Source organism: Petromyzon marinus, chromosome 3 (assembly GCF_048934315.1).
Source record: "Petromyzon marinus isolate PM22_M1 ecotype Great Lakes invasive population chromosome 3, UKy_Petmar_22M1.pri1.0, whole genome shotgun sequence".
NCBI classification, from domain to species: Eukaryota; Metazoa; Chordata; class Hyperoartia; order Petromyzontiformes; family Petromyzontidae; genus Petromyzon; species Petromyzon marinus.
This window is the reverse complement of record NC_133669.1, coordinates 2,304,328-2,318,979: the sequence shown is the minus strand read 5'-3', so window position 1 is coordinate 2,318,979 and position 14,652 is coordinate 2,304,328. Positions and strand designations below refer to the sequence as shown.

Sequence of the window (14,652 nt, the reverse complement as noted above, 5' to 3'; positions counted from 1 at the left end):
TAATCAGGTCCCACTCAAAGGGCTATCCGTGGGGGTAGGGGCGCGGAGGGGGTTGACCTGAGAAACCAGATATTGGTCGGGGCGGAAGATACAATGAGTTAACGGAGGGAAAAAAAAACCCGGGAAGATTCAATGAGCGAGCAGACTGCAACGCATGCACACAAGGTTCCTGCTATATAGCCTTATAGCTGCGAATGTATCACAAATCATTCATGCATGAATGTGTTTGATCCCTAAAACACCCAATGAACATTTTGAGTTCATATTATTTATTTACTCGCAGTAGCTTCTCATGGTTTAATTTAAATTAACTGTGGTGCTGAATTATTACAGCGTTACAGTTCTGACACAGGTTGTCATTCGGAACGGCTCTGCTTTTGTTCACCGCAGAATAGGGAAAATAAATTAATTACTTTGCGACTGTATATGCGATCTGCCAATAGGGGGTCTAATTATTTCTGTTTCCTAAATACCGTGGCGCACATTATACCGTGAATGTAAAACTGATTAAACGATGCAATAATAAATATATATAAAAATGCATACATTTGATGAGGCAACGACAGCAGGCTTGCAGACTGCTGTCAAATGTAATGCGGCGAGACTATTTAGTGTGCCGTGTTAACTTCTTTCCGGCCACACAACAATGGCAGTCATTCATACGAGCTCTTTTCATGTATCTCCCCCCCCCCCCCCTTTTAAAATACATTCCGGTACAAGCAAATTCGCGTAACCGTTCAATGATTTTGTTCGAGAATAAAATGTCTAAATTTTTACGAATGCTAAATAATAAAAAAACACGTTTAAAACGTTAACAATTGATTATACTCTGTTAGGGGCACAGGGCTGCAGTTGATCGTCACGTCACTGCTGGCGGAAGGCCCCTCCACTCGATGGTGCTGTGCAAAGCCCTTCTGGAGGGGTATTTAGCCTACTCGTTCATGCTGGCCTGACGACTTCGAGCAGGTTGGTGGCACCGACACTTTGCCCCACCACATTGTGTCTTGCCCATCGGATAATTGCGGCGTACTCATTTATAGTGGAGGCACCACGGTGGCTATGAGATGTTAACTCACTCGCCTGGTACACAGGAGGTCGTGAGTTCGATCCCGACCCTGACGCCTGCTGCTGCACATTTGGAGTTTGCGTGTCTCTCTTCCCGTGGTCGCGTGGACTTTTCCCTCCACATTTAGAATAAACATCACGCGTTTAGAGTATTCGGCTGCTATACATTTCCACGTGATTAGCCACTTCGTTGAGCTATCGTTTGTGATGGCCAGGTCGCTTCTGAAAAAAGGTTACATAGCTCAGTGGGGACGCCTTACCTGGTCAAATGAATGATTAAAAAAACTATGCTGGGTGAGCAGACGGCAGGGTGGTGAATTTAAAAAAACTTACTCTATTGTTGCAGCTGCCACGCCCCGGTATTGAAATTCCAGTGTGCCAATCATCACACCAGTGGGTAGCATCGCTGATACCCGTATTATAACGCGTTACATGTTTAACTGTCTCACACGCATCTCAAAAGGGTGTGTTTCATGTGTTTGGATACGCACAGAGCCGATAATATTATCACAAACATCCGAGACCACGAAAGCCGACAATAAAATTGTCATCGATGCAATGACACGATGTTTGTCAATTACAATAATCAATTACAGTGGCTTGCGAGTGCACGCAATTCGACGACTGAGCAATGATTAATTTGACCACATAGCTTCATCCTACATTAATTGGCACTGTACACGATGACAGTACATTTGAACAAATGAGCTTGCTTATGCATGTAATTGGTTTTATGCGCAACATCGTACATTTCTATAAAAGCACTTTTCATGTTTGATGTTAGCAGCCATCGGCGTACACGGAACCTTGCAGAGATCGATTTGGTTGTACGTCTTCATGACTATTGTGGGCGATATTCCTTTGTACTCCCTTACAATGAAAAAACATTCTTGCCAGCGCATTGTGAGCTCATTTAAATAGCTAACTCTAGACTGCGATGAATATAACATTATATTGTGCAGAGAAATGTGGAATGAATGTCCAATTCGGCAAACGCTTGTAATGGACTCTAAGATACATAAAAGAAAAGAGCAGTAGGATTCGTGGTTACATTTTAAGGTCTGTATATAATGATGCTTTCACATTAAACAAACACAAAAACGGGACTTAGAAATAAACCTTGACCTTGTATGTATAACTTATTTCCCACCCTACATAGCCAACCGTGCTAATCGGAGGTGCGGACCTGAGGCTATCATGTCACAATACCCTTTCCTCACTCATAAGAGACGGGTATATTTAGAGGCACACCATAGCACTGTATATTATTTGCGATATGTGGGTTAGGTCCAGGCAGCAGCCACTAACAGTCATGCATATATTCACACGAGTTCAAATATCAGGGACTTTTTTTATTCGACAAGTGCTGGCCAAATGAATTTCATTTGTTTCTCATGGAAGACCTTGAAAACGAGGAATGGCTGCAATTTGATATAACCTATATGATGTGGTATCTGCAATGCCATGTGGGACATCTTCCAAATTTGAAATCTGGACGACTCTTACAGTTGATGCAGGTTACGTGAAAGTTGGCAGCGCTTTGATAATTTTACCAAATAAATTAGTGGATGATTGCTGCGTTCGAATCAATCAGCTGTGTGACAGCCACTTCTACAATTGGTAAACAGAGGGAAAGATGCATCCTTGCAATTGCATTGCTCATGTCACTGCCGCTAGAAGGGTCTCCAGTCGAAATATCTCAAGAGGGTACTTGATAAAAAAAATAAAGAGATAAATTACCAACGTTGGCTGTTGGTTTGCAGCACCAATGTTGGATGTTCCAAATCCAAATAACGACTTTGATTTCATTATATTTTTGTTGGAAAAGTAAACAATGACCAAAAGCAGCCCAGCCTATTTTTTTTTGCGGCAACGTTTCACTTTACTCCTATCCTCCTGCGTTGCCACAATGCGCTTATCCGTTCACCAACACGGGCTAATGTCAGCATCTTAAACAGGTACCTGTCAATACCAATACTTTATTTCAAATTCCCAATGCATTACACATTAATACATTCACTGTCTCATACAGTCCCTTCATTAATAATATATATGACAAACATGGCAGCCTTTGTCGGTGTGGGTCGAGAAGTATATTAACATCTCGCTTAGCGTCTACTGCAGCATTTATTCTATTAAATCGCTTCGTACGGCATTGCTTTTGAGTCGAGTCTGCGTGAAGACAATGCGTGTAAATTACCTCCAGAGTTGCAAACAGTGCAGGTGAAATGAGAGTGGTGAAGGCTGGTCTACAGCTTTGTGGAGAGCAAAGCAGCGGGCTTGGTTCTGCTGGCAGGGGATCGTGACTTGCGTCTGCGCGACAGGTGAAACACACTGCATCATAGTCTGGAATTAAAAAAAAATGTTTTGTCTGCTGAAAAAAAAAGACCTAATCATTGCTCTAAAAGGGTCATGTTGTATGTACATCATTTTCTCACCTCCTCACAAAAAATAAATATATATATACAAGTATGGAGACCAGCATGTGAAATGGAATGGACAAATATTCCAAGGACGATTATAATTATTCAACAGGCTTGAGGAATAGGATTCATAAAATGCAGTTGACATGTTTACTTTTTTACATTATTATTCAGGTTGATATTTGAATTTAAAAAAAAATGTTGATGCCAACCTAGGTTTTAATTTTAATATATTTCTCATGTAAAAAAAAAATCATGACGTATTGAAATCACTACAACTGCCCGTGCATGCGTAAGGGGTTCATGGCCGCAGTGGAAGCTGGGTGGGTGGGAGGGGGTATGACGTCACAAACCCGGCTCAACGTCATAACGGAGATAAGCGTGGTGACATCACCACCGCCCACTCTCCGCTTGCCAGCCAGCAAAACTTTTTTTTCAATTTACTACAGTACGATTGTTTACACGGTTGCTTAATAGAATAATAGTGATCAAGTACGTGTTAAATGTTCAGCCCATGGGTAAAAACAAGGAAGCAAGATAGTAAATTAGAGGGGCCTTCGTGTTGTCTGGGAGGAATGCAGCAAACCTGCCACTGAAGCTTCTGAAATTAATATACATTCTTAAGAATGTAATTTTTGACTCTCAGATACCTTCTTTTCAAGATATTGTATTTGTCATGGACCTTTACTGTTGTTGGATAAAAACCGTAGGTTTCCAACTGGTCTTGCGGTATTAGCAGTGCACCAGGACCTGCATATTGGGCCAAAAAGTACATACATACAAAACTCGTGCGTTTTCCTAACATAACATATTGTTTTTAATGTGTAATAGATGCAATGTAAATACACAAAAAAATAGCAACAGAAAGTCAGAAGTAAATGAGGGAACGTATCATTAAAAATCTAACGAAAGAAACAGAAATTGTACGGAAAAACCCCACAAGGATTGGTTCAAATAAATGTCAGAGTTTAATAACATGAAACGGAATATACAATGAAAATGGATCACAAATAACAATATTCAAAGATTAAACGTCATCAACAAAAATCACGCTTTAAAATAAAGAGGCGCAAAGATATTTCTTCATGGAATTTTAAAAACTAAAATATGTCAATGCAATTAATTACTTAAATTCGAACACTGCACCGTGCTGTACAAATAAAAAATATATATATCGAATAAGGTTAAAAAAAATAAAGACGGAAAAGGAAAAAAATACATATAAGCTTAACCTTGCCTAATCTAAGTCTAGACAAGAAGTGCTTGGAATTCCAATGCTGCTCGCTGCTCGTCGTGAGCTCAGAGGTAACCACGTGCCTCGGTCGGTACTTGGGGTAATAAAAAAAAAACCCGCCAACATTAAAATGTAATTAAATGGAGGGACCCGTGTCACGACGAGACGTGCTCCTGCCAAACGGAACCCACGTGCTTCCCAGCCAGTTTTGCAAGGCCTCACAGTGGGAGAGGCTATTTCACTCATTGTAAATCCATACTCCTTGAGTTCTTGCGGTAAAGTCACGTAGGTATGAAATAAATTAAATCACGACGTTTCGGGCGCAACACCAGCGTCGGTCATCAGGTGGGGACAACCACAAATCCCCTACCCCACCTCTCTATCTCTCCTCCCTTGCTCCTCGCCCCTCTCCTACCTATATAACCTCTTGTCACAGCAGCCTTTTTGCCCACTTCAGCAATTGTTTCTTGCTGTGGTTGTCCCCGCCTGATGACGGACGCTTGTGTTGCGCCCGAAACGTCGTGATTTAATTTATTTTATATACCTACGTGACTTTACCGAAAGAACCAAAGAGTATGGATCCCTGCAGTCACGAAAACTTCAAATCTAGATTGTAAATGTATAGTTGAACGTGAGTTGATTTATTTACACTACGTATTTTTTCCGTACACGGTGTAAACATTTTACACGGTGTAAATATTGCAGAATACACGGCTGTGTTAGTTTTTTTACATTTACAAAGTCACATCTTGTTTGCGAAGCTGAGATTTCTGATTATTTCAATAATCGATTCCCCTTCCTGATTATCGGTTTCATCGCTCGGACAATTTTGATCGGGAAACAACATCGCTGTTCTCAGCTGTGCCCGCGATCGACGTAATCGTCCCATCTCTTAATTGTTTTGCAAGCACGTGTGTGCTGCTGTGCACTGCCGCCTTTCATCATTTCAGCTGGTGCCGCAAATGTGCGTTGCGTTAATGCCCGTTTAAATTGCAAGCTAAAAGTAGAAATCAACAATCACTATTTCGGCCTTTAATCAAACACGACCTCTGATAAATTTCACATCCACAATTTTTGTATTTCTGGTGCTAGCGGCTGACACATCCAGCTTGGTCACATCAATAATCTTACCCCAACGTCCACTTGTAAAAAACAAAATCTCCCTGCACCGAAAGGGTGTGCTATATGTCTTGTGACCCCCCAATTAATTGACCCCGAAAGTCTTGCATATTCACATCTGTTTTAAATAAACCACCTTACTGACAAAACAAACCAGACAATTCATTGGGGGGTCACAAGACATCCAGACGGGCCTCTTGCACCGTGAAGCCGGCACGTGTGCTTACGAACACGCACAGCCCTCTCGCAATCATCCCGCATTGGCTTATGAGCACAACACGCACGTGGCACAAGCACACACGCGCGTGCGTGTTGTGTGCTGCACGCAAGCAGCGTGGTCTGGGTGGCGGCTAAGGGAGTGGGTGCGTGGTGGGTGTGGGGCTGCATGCCACCCTCGCCTCTTGGCCCAGCTCCTTCTCATCAAACTCCCCACAGCCGACACGACATCAAGGTGCTGCCGCTACCGGAACGCACGGTGGACTCACGCGATCGGTGAATCTGCTAAGGCCCCTTCTTTATGGGCGTTCCTTTTTATTTTATTTTTGTGACATTTCATTCAGTACCAAAAAAATTGCATTCAGTTTATTTCAAACATATATTTCACTTCCTCCTTCCCTCCCTCCCCGCTACCCCCAAGGAACAATTTCTCCCACAGCACCGCCAAATAAGGCAGTCGCGTACACCGACTGCCCCCCCCCCCCCCCCGGAGGGAGTGGTACTGCTGTGCCAAAAAGCACGGCGTGTGCACCGCTCACGCGTTACGCATCTCCGCCACACATTTGTGCCCTCCGCACGTCTCGCGCGCGCACGCACGCACGCGGCAGACTGCGCCGCGTGTCACCGGCGTGGTTGGTGCACAGCGCGCGTTCGTCAACCTCCCAGCGCCGTCTGTGCGGTGGCCACTCACCCCACCCCCCTCCGTCGTACACCCAACCCAGGATCCGTGCGCTCGTCCGTTCTCCGTGCGCGGGGGTGTCGTCATTCATCATCAGCACCCATAATCATCAACATCCATCATCATCATCAAGTTTGCAATCATGACCATCACTGTGATCATTGCCGTCAGCCATCATCATAATCGTCGTCATGATCATCATCAATCGCTGCACAGGGGTTTACATCCCGGGCAGCTGCTATCAGTAGCTACCACAATCTGACAGGGTTGATTTTAGATCATTAATCCTCTATCTTCCATGATTTTTCTTCTTGCAAACATCTACTCCTCCCAGGTGCATTCGCGGACGGCGTCTGCATCGAGTCGTCGTATTTCAGCCCATGGACTTTCAGATCACGCCTCAAACAAATGTAATGGCAAATGTTACTTTAATGAATGAAGTGAAAGCTCTTTATTACGTTTCAACTTCTAAAGTGTTGCAACTGGTGTGTGTCACGGTTTAAAGTCCGCAAAAGACATCCCCGTTCACAACATCCCTCTCGGTTTTTTCACCGAAACGGTAAAGGCGCAGCACTGCAATTCCAAATTATGTTCCTGCCATGGTCATTATACGCTATTCAACCCAGCCGTATTAGTCAACTTACTTCAGTTTAAACTGCACAGGATTAATTGCCTGTATATTATGTACTCTTCATTTACTTTATGGGTTTTTTCCCTTTACAACAAGGTACATATCAAGAAGAATACGATTTTCTTCCTAATCTTTTTTTTATTTCTTATAATCTAAAACATATATGGAATAGCTCTTTTGTATGTGTGATGTTTGAGTGTCATTGATATACAAAATAGTGTCATGCTACTTACGGCGTATATAACAGTAGTGGCAATTATTTAGATGTATCCAAACGTGCAGGCCTTATAGAGTCACAGTGTTTAAAAGGAAGAGTCTCACTGCTACTGCATTCTAACTCGACTTGAGTCACTGCTGCGAATCGAGGTTGGGAGGCGCTGTATAAATGCCACTTATTGTAATAACCATCACGCGAACTCCAATCATCCTCGCTACCGGCTTTTGGCTAGCGCTTTCAAATGCGCTTCTGCGGCCACCTGGAATGCTCTTCCTTCTGATACTAGGAAGCCACTCGGGCTATGCACTCTTCAATCTATATTGAAAACAACATTTAACAAAACTGCTTTTTGTGTTTAGATTGGTGTCCTTCCCCCCGCACCGCCGATTGCCGCGGTTGGCTATGTACGGTGCGAAAAAAGTTCAACGTATATACATAATACACAGCTCGACTCAAATGGTCTCTCCGGTGACAGGCCAACCATCACTTCAAGTCCTGTACGCTTACGACCAGCATGAAGCAGGGCTCATGGTCTATTAGAGTCTCAACATTCGTGAGATACCGCACGGAGGAATCACGGGCTTTCCATCAGATTGCACGAAGCCAAGGTCAAATGAGAATTTTAAAATTTCACCTCGTCTCTTGTGGACAAATGCATTGGCGATGAGACAGGGGGCCCCTCCCAGTGTCCTGGAGGGCACAGGCGCTGTTTACATCCTCGCGGTGTGCACAGGGCACGAGTCCATTGATTTGTTCTCCATGCATAGATTTAAAAAAACGCCGTGCTCTGAGCACCGCTGATAGGTCGCACACCTTGGGCACGTGGGCCGTATATTTTATTGTGAGTGCACAATGCACCTTTGCGCATGTTTTATGCAATGTGCTCCCACTTTTCGTCGATGTTAAAGGATGGTCACGTGGCCTCGCGGTAGCAGAGCTACTACGTGGCTCGAATTCCGGCGGCTGCCCTGGGCAATATTGCGAGTGAATGAACCTCACAAGCACGCGCTGTCTGCTTGACGGTGGACGTTAAGGATCCCCCACACCCTACGTAATTTGAAACGAATAGACCATTGTATTCCGGCGTCACGGTTGAAATTTGACAAACTTTGAAAAATCACCCCTCAAATGACTCAATTGAGAGCACACATAGCGACATTGATCCTTACTTGCAGATTTTATCTGTGAACCACAACACCTTGGGGATGGTCACTGCGTTATAGGAAGTATACCAAATGTACTAAATGATTGCTTATTGTTAAAGTCCATGCGCACTGCCTTTTGCCTCATATACCTTGTATGTATGTTGGTTGAAGTTCTTTCGCACCGTACGTAGCCAACCGTGCTGATCGGAGGTGCAATGTGGATATTGCAAGCGACCACGTTGCTGTGTCAGCAACACCCAGTTTGCATGGCAGAGGACACAGCGATGGAACATGGAAGGTCGACGCACGAAATCTCAAATGTGAATAAAAATATATTTAAGGGCATACAGGAACTCACTGTAAAATGTAGATATGAATGTACATGTGTTTTGTACCGTCATATGCCACTGTTTGGGCGTGGTGCTGGCCACCCAGCCCCTTCATGTACCGTTCCAGCCTTCATAGGTGCTCGCGAACGGCACTTGCCCGAACAGTCCGTTAAAGGCTGTATGGGGGATCTTTGTCTTTGTATGTCACTGTGCTATTCCTATATATATTACTATTATACTGTAGTATACTTTAATATTCATGGTTATGCCATTTTTAGCATATAATGAATATTAAATGGATGAAAAATTAATCATACACATGCAATTTTTTGCATGACAAAATGCAGGTTCCTCTGGGTACACGGCTTGTCCATTTAAATTTCATATAATAAGGAAGACTTTGCATAATGGAAAGGCTTTTGTTGTCATCATTTTATAAGAGATTGCAACATTTTATTTGAGACTATCATATATCTACTTGTGGTTTTATGTATCATTTACCATATTTAACTATTGCGGTAAAGTCCTTTTTGTGTCTCGCGAACACTATAAAAGATCAAGTGGGTACCGTATTGACAAGTGGTTAATCATATACATATTAGCACGGCTGGCTGAGTATGGTGCGAGTTCAACACACATACATACAATATCAGTAAATATGCAAAATAAACAATACAAAGGCCTGTAATCCAATGCTTTGTCTGTGAAGGTTGGAGATCTTGTACTTTTGTGAAGCTTCTAATACTTCTGGGCTGCGAGGTGGCCAGGAAATTTCAAAATAACCAAATAGGTTCGTGAAGCTATCTGTGGGACCTCGTATCCCCGTGGACTTTCTCTGGGTACTCCGGTTTCAGACCACGTGCTAAGCACTCCTTACGTAAAAATTGGCCAAATGTACCAATGTATGGCTCGCCTGAAAAAGTATAGAAACCCATAATAGAGGTTTTAAAACCCGCCACCACCCGACACAGCCAACTAGTAAGGGGTTGTCACGTAAACAGAACGTGGCCAATTCGTCACTAGTACAGCACTACACCGGTGTGTTGGAGAGCCAAGCCACAACATTTACGAACTGAGTACAACGTTTCGCCAGTAATTACAACCAGCTTCATCAGGCGACAGCCAGATTTGTGGAGAAGTCCACCTGTTTCGTTCCTTATATAGAGGCGCAGATGTGGTGACCACGCAGCTGCGCTATTGCACAAAGTGGGGGGGGGGGGGAATTCATGAGTCAACGTACAGTAGATTAATGATTGGAGTGCAAACCAATGTTGATTGCTTCAGATATGATTCTTTATATTTCACACTTCCTAAGTAAAACTGTATGGCCACATCATTTTCTTGTATTAAAACTTTTTTTCTGGTACAAAGACCTTCACTTATTCATATATTATTTTAATGCCCACATTCTTACATTATATACAAACCTCCACTGATTCACAGATAAGAGATAATTTTGTCAATTCTACTCTTTTTATGAAAAAATAACAATAGGTTTTACCCTTTCTGGCAATAAAACGGGTGTTAAGGTGTTTAAACACCAAATAGACACCTTTTGTAAGGAATCACGTTCGCAATAACCACATTACTTGTGGTGAACATGCAAACAAACATGATCTGATAATTGCGTTGTCTTTGAAACCAATTGGCCTACACCAGAGACGGCCTTCTTTATGGTCTCGACTCTCACCAGTGTCAGAGCAGAGAACGCCTAAAGGCGAACTATCCAAGTCCAAATATGGCATGGGGAGGCCTTCATTCACCACCGGGGTGATGAAGTAGATGACATTGTGAACATAGCCACGTTCCCAACAGTTCACCACGGTGTTCCCCCCACATGATCCACCACTTGCTGGTGATGACCTCGCTGCTCCGCACGCATCACGTGACACGGGGTGGGCACTCTCCTGGCAGGGTACGGGGGCTCGCTCACCTTGTTGTTAAAAGTGAGGTGAACGATATAAACTTCGCAGGTTCACGGTATTATAGAAGCAAAAAGTAAATCTTTACTTAAAGCTTTGATGACTTCAGGAATTCATAATCTTGGGTCTTTCGGTAAAGTCACGTAGATAGGTTCAAAGGAAATAACAAAAAATAACAAAAAACTACGACGTTTCGATCACAACACAAACAATCGTCATCAAGAAAAAAAATAGTGGGAAAGCTGCTGAGGCAGGCTGTTTTAAAGGTTTGAAATGGGTGTAGCCCAAGGGTCATAAGCGAAGTGGGCGGGGCTAGTGATGTTAAAGTGAGAAATTTGCATGTCAATGTAAGATCGCAGAGCTACCTCCACGACGACGAAGCTGCGGAGGTGGCCACTGTATTGTGAGAGATTAGCATGTCAATGTAAGATCTCTTTCCACATCGAGGAAAACGAGCAACAGTGGCTGTGTTAGTGAGACGATTAACCTGTAAATGTAAAGACATGTTTTCATGGAAAAAATTTTGACAGATGACATCCAGGCATCCACTCTACATCCGTCTTTGTGGAAGAGGTACGTAGATGACATGTTCGTCATCTGGCCACATGGCCGACCAGCTCTGAACCAATTCCTCAACCACATTAATTACATACACCCAGCCATCAAATTCACCATGGAGGTGGAAAAGCATGGCAAGTTACCATTCTTGGATGTTTTAATTGAAAAGAGACCAGATGGCTTAATGGGACACTCTGTCTACAGGAAAGCCACCCATATGGATTCCTACCACCACCATCCAGCCCAGAATAATTCCCTCATCAAAACTCTACACCATAGAGCTCGATGTATTTCCGACCATCATCACCTAGCCAGTGAACTGGAACACATACACCAAGCTCTCAAGATGAATGGGTATTCAGACCACACAATCCGTAAAGCCTACCGTTGGGAAAGAACCATCTGAGGACCCAATAAAAACCATCACCTTGCCATACATAGCAGGGGTCACTGAAAAAGATGTCCAAAATCATGAGCAAACACAAAATCCAGGTTCGATTTAACACAGTACATAAAATTCGTGATCTGATCCCATCTGTGAAGGATGTGATCCTTGACATGCAATACCCCGGCGTCTACAAACTAAGCTGGGTCTGCAGCAGTAGTTACATTCCGGAAACTAAGCGACATAAAGCAGATCTGAAACATGGTAGGACCAATACCTTGGCCGTGGCTGATCATTGTTGTAATGTGGTGGACTCACACGAAATTGATTTCTCTAAGATGAAGGTACTTTGCAAGCCCACTGGCTATCAACAAAGATTCGTTCATGAAGCCATCCATAAATATAGACACAGACACAATTTCAAACGAGAAGATGGTACAAACTGAGCAATCATTGGAAGGACGTTATTAACGAGTTTAAGTCATAACTGGCTGTGATGTTTCCATCCTACCTTCCGATGTTAGTAGTTATTTTCGACTCTGGTTTTACATTAACAGGTTAAATGTCTTTACATTAACAGGTTAAATGTCTTTACATTAACAGGTTAAACGTCTCACTAACACAGCCACCGTTGCTTGTTTTCCTCGATGTGGCGGTGGCTCTGCGATCTTACATTGACATGCTGATCTCTCACAATACAATGGCCACCTCCGCAGCTTCCTCGTCGTGGAGGTAGCTCTGCGATCTTACATTGACATGCAAATTTCTCACTTTAACATCACTAGCCCCGCCCACATCGCTTATGACCCTTGGGCTACAACCATTTCAAACCTTTAAAACATCCTGCCTCAGCAGCTTTCCCGCTATTTTTTCTCCTGATGACGATTGCTTGTGTTGTGATCGAAACGTCGTAGTTTTTTGTTATTTTTTTGGTTATTTTCTTCTAACCTATCTACGTGACTTTACCGAAAGACCCAAGAATAAGCTAAAAGTAGTTTTCCAATCTGCCATTTTGTGATGCCTCCGGTAATGCACCTCAACTGCGGTGGTTTGTTGTTGAGGTCTAATCGTCTCCACGGTGCTATCTGGTTAAAAAGATCAAAGGCTTCTCGTTATTCATGGAAATGCGCCTATATCGCTTCATCTTTTCCAATGTGTCTCAGCAGAAGTGAACAAATTTAGTTTTTACAGTACTTGTATATCGAACACATCTCACAGTGGTGAGAGTGACCAGACATGGAACTTCGCGTGGACTTTCAACAACAAGTGCTCGTCACCATCTTCCCAGAAATGCAGCTGACCAAGAGAAGTTATGAATATTGCCCCACCATTGGTCTTTCCAGCAGAGACAAATAGCAGTGGGTGCCTATGACGTGAGCAGTCCCTCATGCTTGGGCAATTGCAGGCAAATCTTGCACGTGTTTTAAAGATTGTGTTTCACATAGCAATGCAGCAGTTCACATCAAGCATGTGGGTATACTGCAGATGTCACAGCAGGATGACATCCTAGTATGGGTATGACCAAAGAGTCATTTCACATGATACATGAGTATATCCTATAATATTGTATTATTTGCATCTACCTGTCATAATTGTGATTATAATCATTACACATACGAGTTCAGCCTTATTTAATCCACCTATGTTCATGTATTTAGTTTAATATGAGGAATTAATGAAACGTGACGTATGACTGAAAGTAGACTAATCGTGTTATCCAATAAACAATCCAGGTGCTTGGGCTTTTCTGCACTTTAATAATAGCGCACACACGCAGACACAGGCATTTCATTGTTATTCTAATCTCTTACAACCAAAGGCAACTTGGTGAGTTTGAGACAATCTTTTGATTAAGATATTGACAGGTCATGGAACAAGCTATCTGTCTCCTCGTTGCACTGGCGTTAAAACGTCATTCTTGGGAAATTAACACTGGCAATTTAACTAAATGGCATAATTTGCAACACGTACTCTCGCATATTCCTGTATTATTGTTGCCGATAGTATACAGTACCTACAATAAATAGTGCATTAACGGCAGCATGAAATACATAGAGTACTGCTTAAATGTGCACAAAATGTCACTGTACTGCTTTCAGCCCACTGGAATTTAGCACGCACGACAAGCCATTCGTTTATTTTGTTCGTGTACAATTTTTGGCCTTTTGTATTAAGATGAGACTGATGGAAAATCACTAACGTATGCAGTTTATGCAACACACTATTGCAACACTCCACCGAAATTTATAACATGCAAAAAATTGAAGAATTTAAGGCAAGTTCCAAATAACGTGTCACGTTAGCAGACTGAATACTAACCCAAAAAAAACCATTGCAGCCATTAAGAAAGATCGTTAATTTTCTGTGCAGCCTGCAGCAGAGGTGGAGCATGCTGATTTGATTAAACACAGGTTATGGACAATCTCTGCAGTTGCAGCAGTGATTACTGGAATGTGGACATTATAAATCCAACATAAACACGAAGCCCAATTTCACTGGCTAGCATGATCTAATTAGTCACAACAGGCTATGTGCTTGCCCAAGGTGATGTGAAGCTGCCAATATACTATAATAATCTGCATTTATATTGCACTGCAATTCCAAAGATTCCGAGGCACTAATGCGTATACAGTATGTGCATATTAACTAATTTTATAAAGTGACATTTGTTATATTATGAATTATTGAAAATGTTGATCCTCCAGAAAATCTGGATGGTAAAATGGGAA

The 14,652-nt window shown here is 42.7% G+C and overlaps 1 protein-coding gene across 21 annotated transcripts in view; it reads right to left on the bottom strand.

The window, feature by feature from the left end:
- LOC116951355 (myelin transcription factor 1-like) overlaps nt 1-14,652 on the bottom strand; it is a 291,238-nt gene that overhangs the window by 207,284 nt on the left and 69,302 nt on the right. Inside the window, exon 4 of one of the 21 annotated variants that reach the window (XM_032969903.2) lies at nt 3,266-3,378. The exons of the other annotated variants lie outside the window; for them this stretch is intronic. The gene's annotated coding sequence lies outside the window, so the exon portion shown is untranslated. The remainder of the gene's footprint in view (nt 1-3,265; nt 3,379-14,652) is intronic. 21 annotated transcript variants of the gene reach the window in all.